We start from the raw sequence: 17,496 nt of genomic DNA, 5'->3' as shown, positions 1-17,496 counted from the left end.
ATAGAAATTTTACCCACCTGAATGTTGTGTTGGATGACGGTGACTTAGGAAGGGTGGCCTCTCCACACTTAGCCAATGCGAGGTCTACGTCCTTGTGCTCCTTCTTGACTACCTCCACCTCTCTACAACTTTCCTCAACTTCAACTTCTTCCTCTTGGTGGCTCTCTTCCAATTTAATTTATTCTTCATTGCTCACCAAGGGCATGAGAGGTTGTACATCTTCTTCTTTGACCTCAATTTCAAGCCCAATGGGAGAGGATTCAATTGTAGATAGGAACTCCTCAATGATTGAATCCATCTCTTGATCAACCTCTTCAAAGTTTTCAATCATAATATGCTTTGGAGGTTGTACACCCTCCTCAACATCAACATCAAGCATCTTGGAAGAGGGCTCTCTAATTCTACATTCCCATGGACTTCCAACATCTCCTAGGTCTTCAACCACTCCTTCCGGCTCAATTATCTTAACTTCCTCCCCTTGTGACAATTCTTGCTTCAACTCCTCTTCTTCACCTTGAAGCTCCAAACTCACTCCCTTACTATGCTCCTTGATTGTTTCTCCACATTCAACAATGAGAGTGCCTTGATCACGTAGGCTTAGGTGGGATGAGCATAAGTTGCTAACGGCTTCCGCCACGATAGCAATCTTGGCTTCTATCTCCTTGAACTCCTTTTCCGTCCCCTCTTGTTGCCTTTAGATATGAGAGTTTAGATCTCCTAGTTCTAGCATGAGGGCTTCATTGGGGGGCGGTGGTGGAAGAGAAGGTTCATTATTTGGGAGGAAAGTTTTATAATTAGAAGGTGGTTCATCTTGGTAAGGGTATGGAGATGGTGTATATTGAGGTGGTTCTTGAGAGTAATTGTGTTGGAATGGTGGTGGTTCCATGTGTGGTTCATATGGTTCATAAGGTGGTTGGTATGGTGGGTAAGGATTAGGGTCATATGGAGGTGGTTAGTGAAAAAGGGCTTGTGAGTAAGGTGGTTCAAAATTATATTGAGAAGGTGGTTCATAGGCATATGGTGGTGGTTGTTGACAATCACAATAAGGGTCACCACATCCATTAGATTGATATGCATTAGGATTGGAATTATACCCATAAGAGTCCGGAGGAGGTGGTTGCCAAGAAGGTTGATCAATCCTTCGAGGCTCCTTCCATCTTTGATTGTTCCATCCTTGATGCACATCCTCATTGTAGTTCCCATTACCTACAACATAATTTGAGCCAAACTCATAGCCAAAGAGAGGATGAGAATTCATAATAGCAAAGAGAATAAAAACAAATACTAATAAGAACTAATAAAAACTAACTCCTAAAGCAAGCAAAACTAACATAGAAGCCTGTTAACATATATACAATAGCCAATAACATAACACCGTTGCAACTCCCCAGCAATGGCGCCATTAATTTGATGCAAGGATTTATACCGGTTCGGAATTCCACAAAATAATTCTGTTGTTAGTATAGTCCAAACCAATAGACAATCCTCAAATCAAATTAAATTTGGTTTTGTCACATGTACAAACCCCAATAAGAATTAACCGAAGTATTTACTCTTCGGGTCGTCTCACAAGGAATTGCAATGAAATGCTCAATTATTGGCTATGAAGATGCAAGGAGGGTTTGATTTTTATAGTTTGACAAGAAAAGTAAATAACAAGAAAGTAAATGGCAAGAACTAATAAAATAAAGGACAAGAACTCTTGGCTAGACATAGATAATTGAGATCACCATCCTTGTCTACAAACCAAATATTGATAATTGTGAGGAACCAAGCTCATCAAGTCTACTTCCAAAAGCCTTAAGTACGTAATATCTACTCCTAGACTTGAAGTATGTCAAATGGCTTTAATCACATCAACCCATAAGTCCCAACCTATCTACTAATTAGATTAGTAGTGGGTTGGTGTCAATGAGTATCAAATTGATCACCAAGGGTTCTCAAATCACCAAATCATTAAGACCCAATGATTCATGGTCACTCAATTCCCTTAGCCTAGGCCAAGAGTCAAGAAAACTACTCAAAAACTAGTGTAAATATTTCATCAAACACCTAGAGTGCAAGAAAAGTAAACATCATCAAATGCAATAATTAGCAAAACCCATAACTATCATAAGCAAGGAATCAACAATAACAATGAAGATAAACATAGAAGATCATGGAAACATAAAATTGCATTAAAGAAAATTAAGATCCAACAATGGTTCATTAACATTAAAGAGAGCAAAATAAGAAAATGACTAGTAAAACTAGAAGAACAAAGATGTAATAACAAGAAATTAAGAGGAAAAGCTAAATTAAAACAAGAATCAAAAGTTGGATCCAAGAGAAATTGAACTAAACTACCCTAAATTCTAGAGAGAAGAGAGAGATTCTCTCTCTAGAATTCTACCCTAAAACACGATGAAAACTAAACTATGACTACTTGGTTCATTTTCCCCTCAATCATTGGGTTCAATAACATCAAAAATGAGTTGGATTGGGCCCAAAATGAGCTAGAAATTGCCCCCAACGAAGTGCAAAAAGTGGACCCACGCTGCTCCATCGTTGCATGCGTGTACAGTGCATGTGCGCATCCCTATACGTCAGGAAACTATGGCAAATGTTATATCATTTCGAATCCCCGGATGTTAGCTTTCTAACGCAACTAGAACTGCCTCATTTGGTTCTCTGTAGTTCAAGTTATGGTCGATTGAGTGCAAAGAGGTCAGGCTTGACAGCTTTACGGTTCCTTCATTTCTTCATGAGTTCTCCCACTTTGCATGCTTTTCTCCTCACTTCTTCCATCCAATACTTGCCTTATGAACCTGAAATCACTCAACAAACATATCAAGGCATCGAATGGAATTAAAGTGAATTAAAATCACTAATTTTAGGGCCTAAAAATAATGTTTTCACATTTAAGTACAAATCAAGGGAGAATTGAAAAACCATGCTATTTCATTGAATAAATGTGAGAAAAGGTGATAAAATCCCCCAAAATAAGCACAAGATAAACCAAAAAATCAAGGTTTATCAGGGTGCTCACTCCTGGCGTTTAACGTCCAAAGGGTGGCAGCACTCTTCGGATTCAACGCCAAGAAGGGATACCCACCCTTGGCGTTAAACGCCTAAAAGAAAGTAAGGGCGTTGACCGCCCTACCAGGGATGATCAGATAAATGCAAGTGCTGATAAGACCCTTCCTAAGCAAGCCACTGACCCTCCTTCAATTTCTATAGGCATTTAACCAACATCAACTAAAGTTGATGAATACAGGGCCAAGATGCCATATCCTTAGAAGCTCTGACAAGAAGAAAAGGATAAATAGTTTGCCCGCTTTGTGAATTATCTCAAGACACTTGAGATCAAGTTCCCTTTTGCAGAGGCTCTTGAGCAGATACCTTTGAAGAACGAAACTCTCACGCGATCTAGAATTTTCACAATAAATTCGGGTTGTAAGTATAGCTTCTAGACCGACAAGAATTCCTTTCTTACAAAAGTTTGGTTGTAACAAGTAACAAAACCCAATAAAAATAATAACCGAAGTATTTAAACCTCGGGTCGTCTTCTCAAGGAATTGCAGGGAGGTATGATTTATTATTGGTTATGTAAAAAGATATATTTTTGGGTTTTTGAAATAGGGAACAAGGAGAATAAATTAGTAATAAAGTAAATTAATAATAATAATAACTCTTGGCAAGGTATAAGAACTGGACATCCTATCCTAGTTATCCTTATCAATTGTGATAAGAATTAGATTTTGCTCTGACTTTGTTAACCTCTAACTATGAAGGAAAGTCAAGTGGATAAATTAATTCGATTCCTCAGATCCTAGTTAATTCCTAAGAAAAGACTAGAATTATTGGAATACAAATCAACTAGTAAGATAACAATTATCAATCACAAGGAGTTTGATAACTCAAATGTCTCCAATTACTTAACCAAAGCAAAAAGAGGAAAATATCTTAAATTAAATTAAAAGCATTCATAAATAAAATAAAGCAAAATCAAATCTGAAATACCTCAAATTGTATTAAATAGAAAATCAATATAAACATAAAGAGTTCATAAACTAAATTGAGAAAATAAATAGAAGGGACATTGAACCTGGAAATTGAGAAGAAGAAATCCTAAATCCTAACCTAAGAGAGAGAGGAGAGAACCTCTCTCTCTAAAATCTACATCTAATCCTAAAATTGTGTATATTAAAGCTTAATTGTTGAATGAATGGATTCCCTCACTTTATAGCTTCTAATATGTGTTTTTGGGCCGAAAACTGGGCCAGAAACAGCCCAAAAATTGCTGGGGGCGAAATCTGCCACGCTGATTTTTGTCACTGCAACGTGTCCGTGTAGAGCACGCGTTTGCATCGCCTAGCTGTATGGCCACTATGGTAAATTATATATCAAATCGAAGCCACGGATGATAACTTTCCAACGCAACTGGAACCGCCTCATTTGGATCTCTGTAGCTCAAGTTATAACCGTTTTAGTGCGAGAGGGTCAGGCTGGACAGCTTTGCAGTTCCTTCAATTTCTTTTATTCCTTCCACTTTTGGATGCTTCCTTTCCATCTTCTGAGTCATTCCTGCCCTGTAATCTCTGAAATCACTTAACACACATATCAAGGTATCGAATGGTAATAAGAGAGGATTAAACATAGCAAATTTAAAGCCCAAAGAAGCATGTTTTCAATCATAGCACAAAATCAGGAAGGAAAACATAAAACCATGCGAATCATATGAATAAGTGGGTAAGGACTTGATAAAAACCACTCAAATGAGCACAAGATAAACCATAAAATAGTGGTTTATCAACCTACTTATGCTAAGTTCATGCAAGACATCTTAAGTCATAAGAAGGATTGGGGAGAGACAAAAACAGTTCTCTTCACTGAAGAATGCAGTGCAGTAATCCAAAAGTGCTTACCAGAGAAACTCAAGGATCCTGGGAGCTTTATGATACCCTGCACCTTAGAAGATGCTTGTACAAAGACAGCCCCATGTGATCTCGGAGCAAGTATTAACTTAATACCTGCATCATTAATAAAGAGACTCTATTTAACTCACGAAGTTAAACCAACCCACATATGTCTTTAACTTGCTGATGGTTCTGTTAAGCTTCCATCCGGCGTGATTGAGGACATGATTGTTAGGGTTGGACCCTTTGATTTCCTCACAGATTTTGTGGTACTAGAGATGGATGAGCACAATGGTGCAACCCTCATTCTAGGAAGACCTTTCCTAGCTACAAGACGGACTCTCGTTGCTGTTCAGAAAGGAGAAGTAACCCTAAGAGTCCATAAGGATAAAATGAGTTCGTACTAAATGCTGTCAAAGCCATGCAGCATCCAGACACTTCAGAGGAGTGCATGAGTATTGATATCATTGATTCCCTGGTGGAAGAAGTGAATATAGCTGAGAGACTCGAAGAATAGCTGAACGACATCTTTTATGATGCTCAGCCTGATTTAGAGGAGCTGGAGGAAATAAAGGAGCCTCTTAAAACTCCTAAGGAAGAGGACAAGCCTCCTAAACTCGAGCTCAAGCCATTACCATCCTCTTTGAAATATGCATTTCTTGGAGATGGGGATACCTATCCTGTGATTATAAGCTCTGCCTTAGAACCACAGAAAGAAAAAGCACTAATCCAAGTGCTAAAGACACACAAGACAGCTCTAGGGTGGACAATAAGTGACCTTAAGGGCATTAGCCTAACCCGATGTATGCACAAGATCCTGCTGGAAGATGATGCCAAACCAGTGGTACAACCACAAAGGCGACTGAATCCATCCATGAAAGAAGTGGTGCAAAAGGAAGTCACAAAATTATGGGAGGCTAGGATTATTTATCCTATCTCTGACAGCCCCTGGGTGAGCCCTGTCCAAGTTATTCCCAAGAAGGGAGGCATGACAGTGGTTCATAATGAAAAAGAATGAACTGATTCCTACAAGGACAGTTACAGGGTGGCGTATGTGCATTGACTACAGGAGGCTCAATAACGCCACCAGAAAGGATAATTTTCCTTTACCATTTATATACCAAATGCTGGAGAGACTAGCAGGTCATGCATTCTACTGCTTTTTGGATGGCTATTCAGGCTATAATCAAATTTCAGTAGATCCTCAGGACCAAGAAAAGATAGCATTTACATGCCCATATGGCGTGTTTGCTTATAGGCAGATGCCATTTGGCCTGTGCAATGCACCTGTCACCTTTCAGAGATGTATGCTCTCCATCTTCTCGGATATGGTGGAGAAGTTCCTTGAAGTATTCATGGATGACTTCTCCATCTTTGGAGACTCATTTAACTTCTTCCTTGACTATCTGGCCCTAGTTCTCAAATGATACCAAGAGACAAACCTAGTTTTAAATGGGAAAAATGCCACTTCATGGTGACTGAATGGATTGTTCTTGGGCATCGGATTTCGAACAAGGGAATAGAAGTGGATCAAGCTAAGGTGGAGGTAATTGAGCGATTACCACCACCCACTAATGTCAAAGGAATCAAAAGTTTCTTGGGACATGCAGGATTCTACAGGAGGTTTATAAAGGATTTTTCTAAAATCGCAAAATCCCTGTGTAACTTACTAGCTACCAACACTCCATTTGTCTTTGACCAAGAGTGTCTGCAGGCCTTTGAGACCCTGAAAGCTAAGCTTATCACTGTGCTTGTTATCTCTGCACCCAACTGGGACTTACCATTCAAACTAATGTGTGACGCCAATGACCATGCCATTAGCGCAGTTCTGGGACAGAGACATGACAAGCTTCTGCATGTCATTTATTATGCTACTCGTGTTCTAAATGACACGCAGAAGAACTACACTACCACAGAAAAGAAATTACTTACAGTGGTCTATGACATTGACAAGTTCAGATCCTATCTAATAGGATCTAAGGTCATTATCTACATTGACCATGCTGCTCTCAAATATCTACTCACCAAGCAGGATTCTAAACCCAGGCTGATAAGATGGGTATTACTCCTGCAAGAGTTTAATATAGAAATTAGAGATAGAAAAGGGTCAGAAAATCTAGTAGCTAACCACTTGTCTCGAATTGAACCAGTAGAAGCGACATCTCCTCCGTCTACTGAGGTGTCTGAAACCTTTTCAGATGAGCAACTCTTTGCTATCCGGACAACACTTTGGTTTGCAGACATTACAAATTACAAGGCTATAAGATTCATCCCCAAGGAATACAGTAGGTAGCAAGCCCGAAAGCTCATTCATGATACTAGATACTACTTGTGGGATGAACCATATCTCTTTAAGAGATGCTTGATGAGCGGATATTTTATACACTTTTTGCCATCATTTTCATATAGTTTTCAGTATGTTTTTTTGTTTAAGTTTTATTAATTTTTCATAGGTTTTAATGTAAAATACACATTTTTGGATTCAACTTTGAGTTTGTATATTTTTATGTAATTTCAGGTATTTTCTGGCTGAAATTGAGGAGTTGGAGCAAAAGTCTGATTCAGAGGCAAAGAAAGCACTGTAGATGCTGTCAGGATCTGACATCCTTGCACTCAAAAGAACTTTTCTAGAGCTACAGAAGTCCAAATTGAGCGTTTTCAATGGCTATGGATAATAGTCCATACTTTACTTCATAATTGATGGCCCAAAACTGGCGTTCAACACCATCCATCTGCCCTATTCTGGCGTCTAACGCCCACAAAGGAGTAGCCAGCATTCCAACACCCAAATAGGACCCCCAAGCAGGTGTTCAACGGCAAGGAGCCACCCTATCTCGTGGAGATACTCAAGGCTCAGCTCAAACACTCACCAAGTGGGCCTCAGAAGTGGATTTTTGCGCTAAAAGACTGTTTTACCCTTCTTATGTAATTCTTAGTCATTGGTTTAGTATTTAAAGGAGGATATTACCTTCTAAACAAAGACCTCCAGCATATTTTTGAATTCCATATTGTATTTTCTATCAATATGAGTTTCTAAACCTCCTAGGTTGAAGGGAGGAGCTCTGCTGAGTTTTATGGAATAATAAAGTACTACCGTTCTATCTCAATTCGTGTTTAATTCTCTAATCTAAGATGTATCTTTGTTCTTCGTCCTTATGAATGCATTGAACCGGCACAAGGTTATCTCATTCTACATGGGTTCAGAGTGAGTCTTTCATTGGACAATGATGAATGATATGCGAAATTGCTACTTTGAGGTTGTAAAATTTGTTGTTCGTTCTCTCCCTGGCAATGGCGCCAATAACTGGTGCACAATACCATTGTCCAAACATAACTTCACAACTTTGCACAACTAACCAGCAAGTGCACTGGGTCGTCCAAGTAATAAAACCTTACGTGAGTAAGGGTCGATCCCACGGAGATTGTTGGTATGAAGCAAGCTATGGTCATCTTGTTAATCTCAGTCAGGCGGATATCAAATGGTTATGGAGTTTTCGAATAATAATAATAAATAAACAGAAAATAAAGATAGAAATACTTATGTAATTCATTGGTGAGAATTTTAGACAAGCGTATAGAGATGCTTTCATTCCTCTGAATCTCTGCTTTCCTGCTGTCTTCATCCAATCAGTCTTACTCCTTCCATGGCAAGCTTTCTGTAAGGGCATCACCATTGTCAATGGCTACATCCCATCCTCTCTGTGAAAATGGTTCAAATGCTCTGTCACGGCATGGCTAATCATCTGGAGGTTCTCGATCATACTGGAATAGGATTTACTATCCTTTTGCGTCTGTCACTACGCCCAGCACTCGCGAGTTTGAAGTTCGTCACAGCCATCCCTTCCCAGATCCTACTCGGAATATCACAGACAAGGTTTAGACTTTTCAGATCTCAGGAATGGCCATCCATGGGTTCTAACTTATACCACGAAGATACTAATAACTCGGACTCGGTCCGCTGTATTAGATATTTAAGAGATACTCATTCTAGCTTGGTTGCATGTAGAACGGAAGTGTTTGTTAGGCACGCGTTCATAAGTGAGAATGATGATGAGCGTCACATAATAATCACATTCATCATGTTCTTGGGTGCGAATGGATATCTTAGAAGCGGAATAAGTTGAATTGAATAGAAAATAGTAGTACTTTGCATTAAATCATGAGGAACAGTAGAGCTCCACACCTTAATCTATGGAGTGCAAAAACTCTACCGTTTGAAAATACATAAGTGATAATGGTCCAGGCATGGCCGAATGGCCAGCCCCCATGAAAGTCTAAGATAGCATAAAACTGATCAAAGGTGATCCGAAGATGTTCCAAATATCTTTATACAATAGTAAAAAGTCCTATTTATACTAAACTAGTTACTAGGGTTTACAGAAGTAAGTAATTGATGCATAAATCCACTTCCGAGGCCCACTTGGTGTGTGCTTGGGCTGAGCTTGAAGTTTACACGTATTGAGGCTTCTTTTGGAGTTGAACGCCAAGTTGTAATGTGTTTTTGGCGTTCAACTCTGGTTCGTGACGTGTTTCTGGCGTTTAACTCCAGACTGCAGCGTAGAACTGGCGTTCAACGCCCTTTTGCGTCGTCTAAAATCGGCCAAATTATTGACTATTATACATTGCTGGAAAGCCCTGGATGTCTACTTTCTAACGCAATTAAAAGCGCGTCATTTTGAGTTTTGTAGCTCCAGAAAATCCACTTTGAGTGCAGGGAGGTCAGAATCCAACAGCAAAACACAAAAAAACCAATTTTGAGTCCTTCTTCAACCTCTGAATCTGATTTTTGCTCAAGTCCCTCAATTTCAGCCGGAAAATACCTGAAATCATAGAAAAACACACAAACTCATAGTAAAGTCCAGAAATGTGAATTTAACATAAAAACTAATAAAAACATCCCTAAAAGTAACTAGATCCTACTAAAAACATACTAAAAACAATGCCAAAAAGCGTATAAATTATCCGCTCATCACAACACCAAACTTAAATTGTTGCTTGTCCCCAAGCAACTAAAAATCAAATAGGATAAAAAGAAGAGAATATACTATAAATTCCAAAATATCAATGAAACATAGCTCCAATCAGATGAGCGGGACTTGTAGCTTTTTGCCTCTTGAATAGTTTTGGCATCTCACTTTATCCATTGAAGTTCAGAATGATTGGCATCTATAGGAACTCAGAGTTCTGATAGTGTTATTGATTCTCCTAGTTCAGTATGTTGATTCTTGAACACATCTACTTTATGAGTCTTGGCCGTGGCCTTAAGCACTTTGTTTTCCAGTATTACCACCGGATACATAAATGCCACAGACACATAATTGGGTGAACCTTTTCAGATTGTGACTCAGCTTTGCTAAACTCCCCAATTAGAGGTGTCCAGGGTTCTTAAGCACACTCTTGTTTTTTTCTTTGGACCTTGACTTTAACCGCTCAGTCTCAAGTTTTCACTTGACACCTTCACGCCACAAGCACATGGTTAGGGACAGCTTGGTTTAGCCGCTTAGGCCAGGATTTTATTCCTTTAGGCCCTCCTATCCACTGATGCTCAAAGCCTTGGATCCTTTTTATTTACCCTTGCCTTTTGGTTTTAAGGGCTACTGGCTTTTTGCTCTTGCCTTTTGGTTTTAAGAGCTTTTGGCTTTTTCTGCTTGCTTTTTCTCTTTCTATTTTTTTTCGCCATTTTTTTCAGCAAGCTTTGTATTCACTGCTTTTTCTTGCTTCAAGAATCATTTTCATGATTTTTCAGATTATCAAATAACATGTCTCCTTGTCATCATTCTTTCAAGAGCCAACATATTTAACATTCATAAACAACAACTTCAAAAGACATATGCACTGTTCAAGCATTCATTCAGAAAACAAAAAGTATTGTCACCACATCAATGTAATTAAACTAAGTTCAAGGATAAATTCGAAACTCATGTACTTCTTGTTCTTTTGAATTAAAAACATTTTTCATTTAAGAGAGGTGATGGATTCATAGGACATTCATAACTTTAAGACAAGGTTACTAAATACTAATGATCATGTAATAAGACACTAATATAGATAAGCACTTAACATAAAGAAAATGAAAAACAGAAAATTTGAGAACAAGGAATGAGTCCACCTTAGTGATGGTGGCGTTTTCTTCTTGAGGTACCAATGATGTCCTTGAGCTCTTCTAGGGAGGTGTTGATTTGCTCCCAAAAGTTCTGTGGAAGAAAGTGCATCCCTTGAGGCATCTCAGGAATTTCTTGGTGATGAGCTTCTTCATGCGTCTCTTGAGATCCATGAATAGGCTCTCTTGTTTGCTCCATCCTTTTCTTAATGATGGGTTTGTCCTCTTCAATGAGGATATCTCCCTCTATGTCAATCCCAGCCGAGTTGCATAGATGGCAAATGAGGTGAGGAAAAGCTAACCTTGCCATAGTGGAGGACTTGTCAGCCACCTTGTAGAGTTCTTGAGGTATAATCTCATGAACCTCCACCTCTTCTCCAATCATGATGCTATGGATCATGATGGCCCGGTCTATAGTAACTTCAGACCGGTTGCTAGTGGGAATGATTAAGCGTTGAATGAACTCCAACCATCCTCTAGCTACAGGCTTAAGGTCCAGTATTCTCAGTTGAACCAGTTTGCCTTTTGAGTCAATCTTCCATTGAGCTCCTTCCACACATATGTCTATGAGGACTTGGTCCAACCTTTGATCAAAGTTGACTCTTCTTGTGTAGGGGCGTGCGTTCTCTTCCATCATTGGCAAGTTGAACGCCAACATCACATTTTCCGGACTAAAATCTAAGTATTTCCCCCGAACCATGGTAAGATAATTCTTTGGGTTTGGGTTCTTACTTTGATCATGGTTCCTAGTGATCCATGCATTAGCATAGAACTCTTGAACCATTAGAATTCCGACTTGTTGGATGGGGTTTGTTAGAACTTCCTAACCTCTTCTTTGGATCTCATGTCGGATCTCTGGATACTCATTTTTCTTGAGTTTGAAAGGGACTTCGGAGATCACCTTCTTCTTGGCCACAACATCATAGAAGTGGTCTTAATGGGCTTTGGAGATGAATCTTTCTATCTCCCATGACTTGGAGGTGGAAGCTTTTGTCTTCCCTTTCCCTTTTCTAGAGGATTCTCCGGTCTTAGGTGCCATCAATGGTAATGGAAAAACAAAAAGCTTATGCTTTTACCACACCAAACTTAGAATATTGCTTGCCCTCGAGCAAGAAAAGAAAGAAGAGATGAAGAAGAAGAAGAAATGGAGGAGAGGGAGAGAGGTTTGTGTTTCAGCCAAGAAGAGGAAGAGAAGGTTTTGTTGTGTGAAAATGAAGAAGAATGGAGGGGTTTATATAAGGGAGGGAGAGGGGTTAGGTTCGGCCATTTAGGGGGGTTTGGGTGGGAAAGTGATTTTGAATTTTGAAGGTAGGTGGGGTGTATGAGGTAGGTTTATGGGGAAGAGTGGGTGGATGTGAGTGGTGAATAGGTAATAGGGAAGAGAGAGATTGAGGTGATTGGTGAAGGGTTTTGGGGAAGGGTGTTTATTGGGAAGAGAGGATGAATGAGAAGAGGGGAGAGTATGAGTTGAGGTAGGTGGGGATCCTGTGGGGTCCACAGATGCTGAGATGATCCTGTGGGGTCTACAGATCCTGAGATGTCAAGGAATTACATCCCTGCACCAATTAGGCATGTAAAATGCCTTTGCATGCAATTTTGGCGTTTAAACGCCGAATTGGTGCTTGTTCTGGGCGTTCAGCGCCCAGATGCAGCATGTTTCTGGCATTCAGTGCCAGCTTTCCTCAGTGTGCATTCCTGGCGTCTGAACACCAGGATGCTACTTGTTTTGGGCGTTCAACGCCAGATCCATACTCTGTTCTGGCATTGAACACCAGCCAGATGCTCCTTACTGGCGTTTAAACGCCAGTAAGCCCTTCCTCCAGGGTGTGATTTTTCTTCTGCTATTTTTTATTCTGTTTTTGATTTTTCTATTTATTTTGTGACCCCACATGATCATGAACCTAATAAAACATGAAAGAACAATAAAAATAAAAATAAAATCATATAAATAAAAATTGGGTTGCCTCCCAACAAGCGCTTCTTTAATGTCAATAGCTGGATATGGGAGTTCAACACCAAACTTAGAGTTTGGCTGAGGCCTCCCAACACCAAACTTAGAGTTTGACTGTGGGAACTTTAGTTGACTCTGTACTGAGAGAAGCTTACTGTGCCTCTTTTCCATGTTTACAGAAGGATGACCTTGAGTTTTAAACACAAGGGAGTCCTTATTCAATTGAAGGACTAGTTCACCTCTGTCTACATCAATCACAGTTCTTGCTGTGGCTAGGAAGGGTCTTCCAAGAATGATGGATTCATCCTCATCCTTCCCAGTATCCAAGATTATGAAATCAGCAGGGATGTAAAGGCCTTCAACCTTTACTAACACGTCCTCTACTTGTCCATAAGTCTCTTTTCTTGAGTTGTCTGCCATCTCTAATGAGATTCTGGCAGCTTACACCTCAAAGATTCCCAGTTTCTCCATTACAGAGAGTGGCATGAGGTTTATTCCTGACCCAAGGTCACATAGAGCCTTCTCAAAGGTTATGGTGCCTATGGTACAAGGTATTAGGAATTTTCCAGGATCCTGTTTCTTCTGAGGCAATCTCAGTTGATCCAATGCATTTAGTTCATTGGTGAACAGGGGAGGTTCATCTCCCCAAGTTTTATTACCAAATAAATTGGCATTCAGCTTCATGATTGCACCAAGGAACTTGGCAACTTGCTCTTCAGTAACATCTTCATTCTCTTCAGAAGAGGAATACTCATCAGAGCTCATGAATGGCATAAGGAGGTTCAATAGAATCTCTATGGTCTCTAGATGAGTCTCAGATTCCTTTGGTTCTTCAGAGGGAAACTCTTTATTGATCACTGGACGTCCCAAGAGGTCTTCCTCCTAGGGATTCATGTCCTCCCCTTCCTCCTTGGATTTGGCCATGATGGTTATATCAATGGCCTTGCACTCTCCTTTTGGATTTTCTTCTGTATTGCTTGGGAGAGCACTAGGAGGGGTTTCAGTGATCTTCTTACTCAGCTGGCCCACTTGTGCCTCCAAATTTCTAATGGAGGACCTTGTTTTATTCATGAAACTCAGAGTGGCCTTAGATAGATCAGAGACTAAGTTTGCTAAATTAGAGGTATTTTGTTCAGAGTTCTCTGTCTGTTGCTGAGTGGATGATGGAAAAGGCTTGCTATTGCTAAACCTGTTTCTTCCACCATTATTAAAGCCTTGTTGAGGCTTTTGTTGATCCTTCCATGAGAGATTTGGGTGATTTTTTCATGAGGGATTATAGGTGTTTCCATATGGTTCACCCATGTAATTCACCTCTGCTATTGCAGGGTTCTTAGGATCATAAGCTTCTTCTTCAGAAGATGCCTCTTGAGTACTATTGGATGCAGCTTGCATTCCATTCAGACTCTAAGAAATCATATTGACTCGCTGAGTCAATATTTTATTCTGAGCCAATATGGCATTCAGAGTATCAATTTCAAGAACTCCTTTCTTCTGAGGCGTCCCATTACCCACAGGATTCCTCTCAGAAGTGTACATGAACTGGTTATTAGCAACCATGTTAATGAGTTCTTGAGCTTCTGCAGGCATTTTCTTTAGGTGAATGGATCCACCTGCAAAATTATCCAATGACATCTTAGCTAATTCAGACAGACCATCATAGAATATATCCAGGATGGTCCATTCTGAAAGCATGTCAGAAGGACACTTTTTGGTCAGTTCCTTGTATCTCTCCCAAGCTTCATAGAGGGATTCACCTTCTTTCTGTCTGAAGGTTTGAACATCCACTCTATGCTTACTCAGCTTTTGAGGAGGAAAGAACTTGGCTAAGAAAGCCTTGACCAGCTTATCCCAAGAGTTCAGGCTATCCTTAGGTTGAGAGTCTAACCATATTCTAGCTCTATCTCTTACAGCAAACGGGAAAAGTATGAGCCTGTAGACTTCAGGATCTACTCCATTAGTCTTAACAGTGTCACATATCTGCAAGAATTCAGTTAAGAACTGAAAGGGATCTTCAGATGGAAGTCCATGAAACTTGCAGTTTTGTTGCATCAGAGAAACTAATTGAGGTTTAAGCTCAAAATTGTTTGCTCCAATGGCAGGAATGGAGATGCTTCTTCCATGTAAATTGGAATTAGGTGCAGTAAAGTCACCAAGCATCCTCCTTGCATTATTATTATTTTCGGCTGCCATCTCCTCTTCCTATTCGAAAATTCCTGTAAGGCTGTCTCTGGATTGTTGTATTTTAGCTTCTCTTAGTTTCCTTTTCAGAGTTCTTTCAGGTTCAGGATCTGCTTCAACAAGAATGCCCTTTTCCTTGTCCCTGCTCATATGAAAGAGAAGAGAACAAGAAAAGAAGAGGAATCCTCTATGTTACAGTAAAGAGGTTCCTTATTGTTAGTAGAAGAAGAAAGGGAATAAGAGTGAAGAAGAATGGATAATCCAAACACAAGGGTGAGGATAGGAGCAGAGATATGAGATGAAGAGAAGTGTTAGTAAGTAATTAAATAAATAGAAGAAGATGAGAGAGAGAAATTTTCGAAAATAATTTTTGAAAAGGAGTTGATGATTTTCGAAAATTAAAGGGGAAATAAAATTAAAATTAAAATTTAAAACAATTAATTAATTAAAAAGAATTTTTTTGAAAAAGAGGGAGGTATTTTCGAAAATTAGAGAGGGATAGTTAGTTAGGTAGTTTTGAAAGAGATAAGAAACAAACAAAAAAGTTAATTAGTTAGTTGGAACAAATTTTGAAAATCAATTTTTTTTAAAAAGATAAGAAGATAAGAAGTTAGAAAAGATATTTGAAAAAGATATGATATGAAAAGTTAGGATTAAAAAGATATGACTTTGAAAAAGATAAGATAAAAAGATATTTTTAAAAAGATATGATTGAAATTAGTTTTGAAAAAGATTTGATTTTTAAAATCACAATTAATGACTTGATTCACAAGAAATCACAAGATATGATTCTAGAACTTAAAGTTTGAATCTTTCTTAACAAGTAAGTAACATACTTGAAATTTTTGAATCAAAACATTAATTGTTGATGATATTTTCGAAAATATGATATAAAATTAAGAAAAAGATTTTTAAAAAATATTTTTAAAATTTTCGAAAATAAATAAGAAAAATGAAAAAGATATGATTTTTGAAAAAGATTTTGAAAAAGATAAGATTTTTAAATTGAAAATTTGATTTGACTCATAAGAAACAACTAAATTTTAAAAAGTTTTGAAAAAGTCAACTCAAATTTTCAAATTTATGAGAAGAAAAAGGGGAAGATATTTTTTGATTTTTGAATTTTTAATGATGAAAGAGAAAAACAAAAAAAAATGACTCACAACATAAAAATTATGAATCAAAACACATGATGCATGCAAGAACACTATGAATGTCAAGATGAACACCAAGAACACTTTGAAGATCATGATGAACATCAAGAACATATTTTTGAAAAATTTTCAAGAAAAGAAAACATGCAAGACACCAAACTTAAAGATTTTTAATTTTTAGACACTAAGAATTCAAGAATGCATATGAAAAACAAGAAAAGACACAAAACAAGAAAATATGAAGATCAAACAAGAAGACTTACCAAGAACAACTTGAAGATCATGAAGAACACTATGAATGCATGAGTTTTCGAAAATTTTTAGAAAAATAAAAAATATGCAATTGACACCAAACTTAAAAATTGACTCAAGACTCAAACAAGAAACACAAGATATTTTTTTGAATTTTTGATTTTATGATTTTTTTGTATTTTCTTTTAAATTTTTTTCGAAAAATATATAGGAAAAAGAAAATAAGAAATTCAAAATTTTTAATAAGAATCCCAGGAATCTTTCAATGTTGGCCTAAAGCTCCAATCCAAGGGTTGGGCATGGCTTAATAGCCAGCCAGCTTTAGGATATAAATCAGGCATGCAATAACAAATTTGATTAGCAACAACTAGCTTGCTCTTGTAATGATGACTTGGAAGCCTCAGTCCAAATGAATTTAGACGTGGCTTTACAGCCAGCCAGGCTTCTACATGCTTTATGAAACTCTAGAATTCATTCTTAAAAATTAAGAATAAAAATATATTTTTGAAAATATTATTATTATTTTTTTTTGAAAAGAAAACGAAAAGAAAGTTACCTAATCTGAGCAACAAGATGAACCGTCAGTTGTCCAAACTCGAACAATCCCCGGCAACGGCGCCAAAAACTGGTGCACAATACCATGGTCCAAACATAACTTCACAACTTCGCACAACTAACCAGCAAGTGCACTGGGTCGTCCAAGTAATAAAACCTTACGTGAGTAAGGGTCGATCCCACAGAGGTTGTTGGTATGAAGCAAGCTATGGTCATCTTGTTAATCTCAGTCAGGCGGATATCAAATGGTTATGGAGTTTTTGAATAATAATAATAAATAAACAGAAAATAAAGATAGAAATACTTATGTAATTCATTGGTGAGAATTTCAGACAAGCGTATAGAGATGCTTTCATTCCTCTGAATCTCTGCTTTCCTGCTGTCTTCATCCAATCAGTCTTACTCCTT

At 38.3% G+C, this 17,496-nt stretch overlaps 1 non-coding gene across 1 annotated transcript; it reads left to right on the top strand.

Moving 5' to 3' along the window:
- Nucleotides 1-14,635: 14,635 nt before the first annotated feature.
- LOC148564363 (small nucleolar RNA R71) lies at nt 14,636-14,743 on the top strand. Its single transcript, XR_015885594.1, has one exon. It is a non-coding gene; the product is annotated as a small nucleolar RNA R71 (small nucleolar RNA).
- The last annotated feature ends 2,753 nt before the right edge of the window (nt 14,744-17,496 follow it).

Source organism: Arachis ipaensis, chromosome B5 (assembly GCF_059453495.1).
Source record: "Arachis ipaensis isolate K30076 ecotype BB chromosome B5, ASM5945349v1, whole genome shotgun sequence".
Taxonomy (NCBI): domain Eukaryota; kingdom Viridiplantae; phylum Streptophyta; class Magnoliopsida; order Fabales; family Fabaceae; genus Arachis; species Arachis ipaensis.
This window is presented reverse-complemented; position numbering and strand designations above follow the sequence as displayed.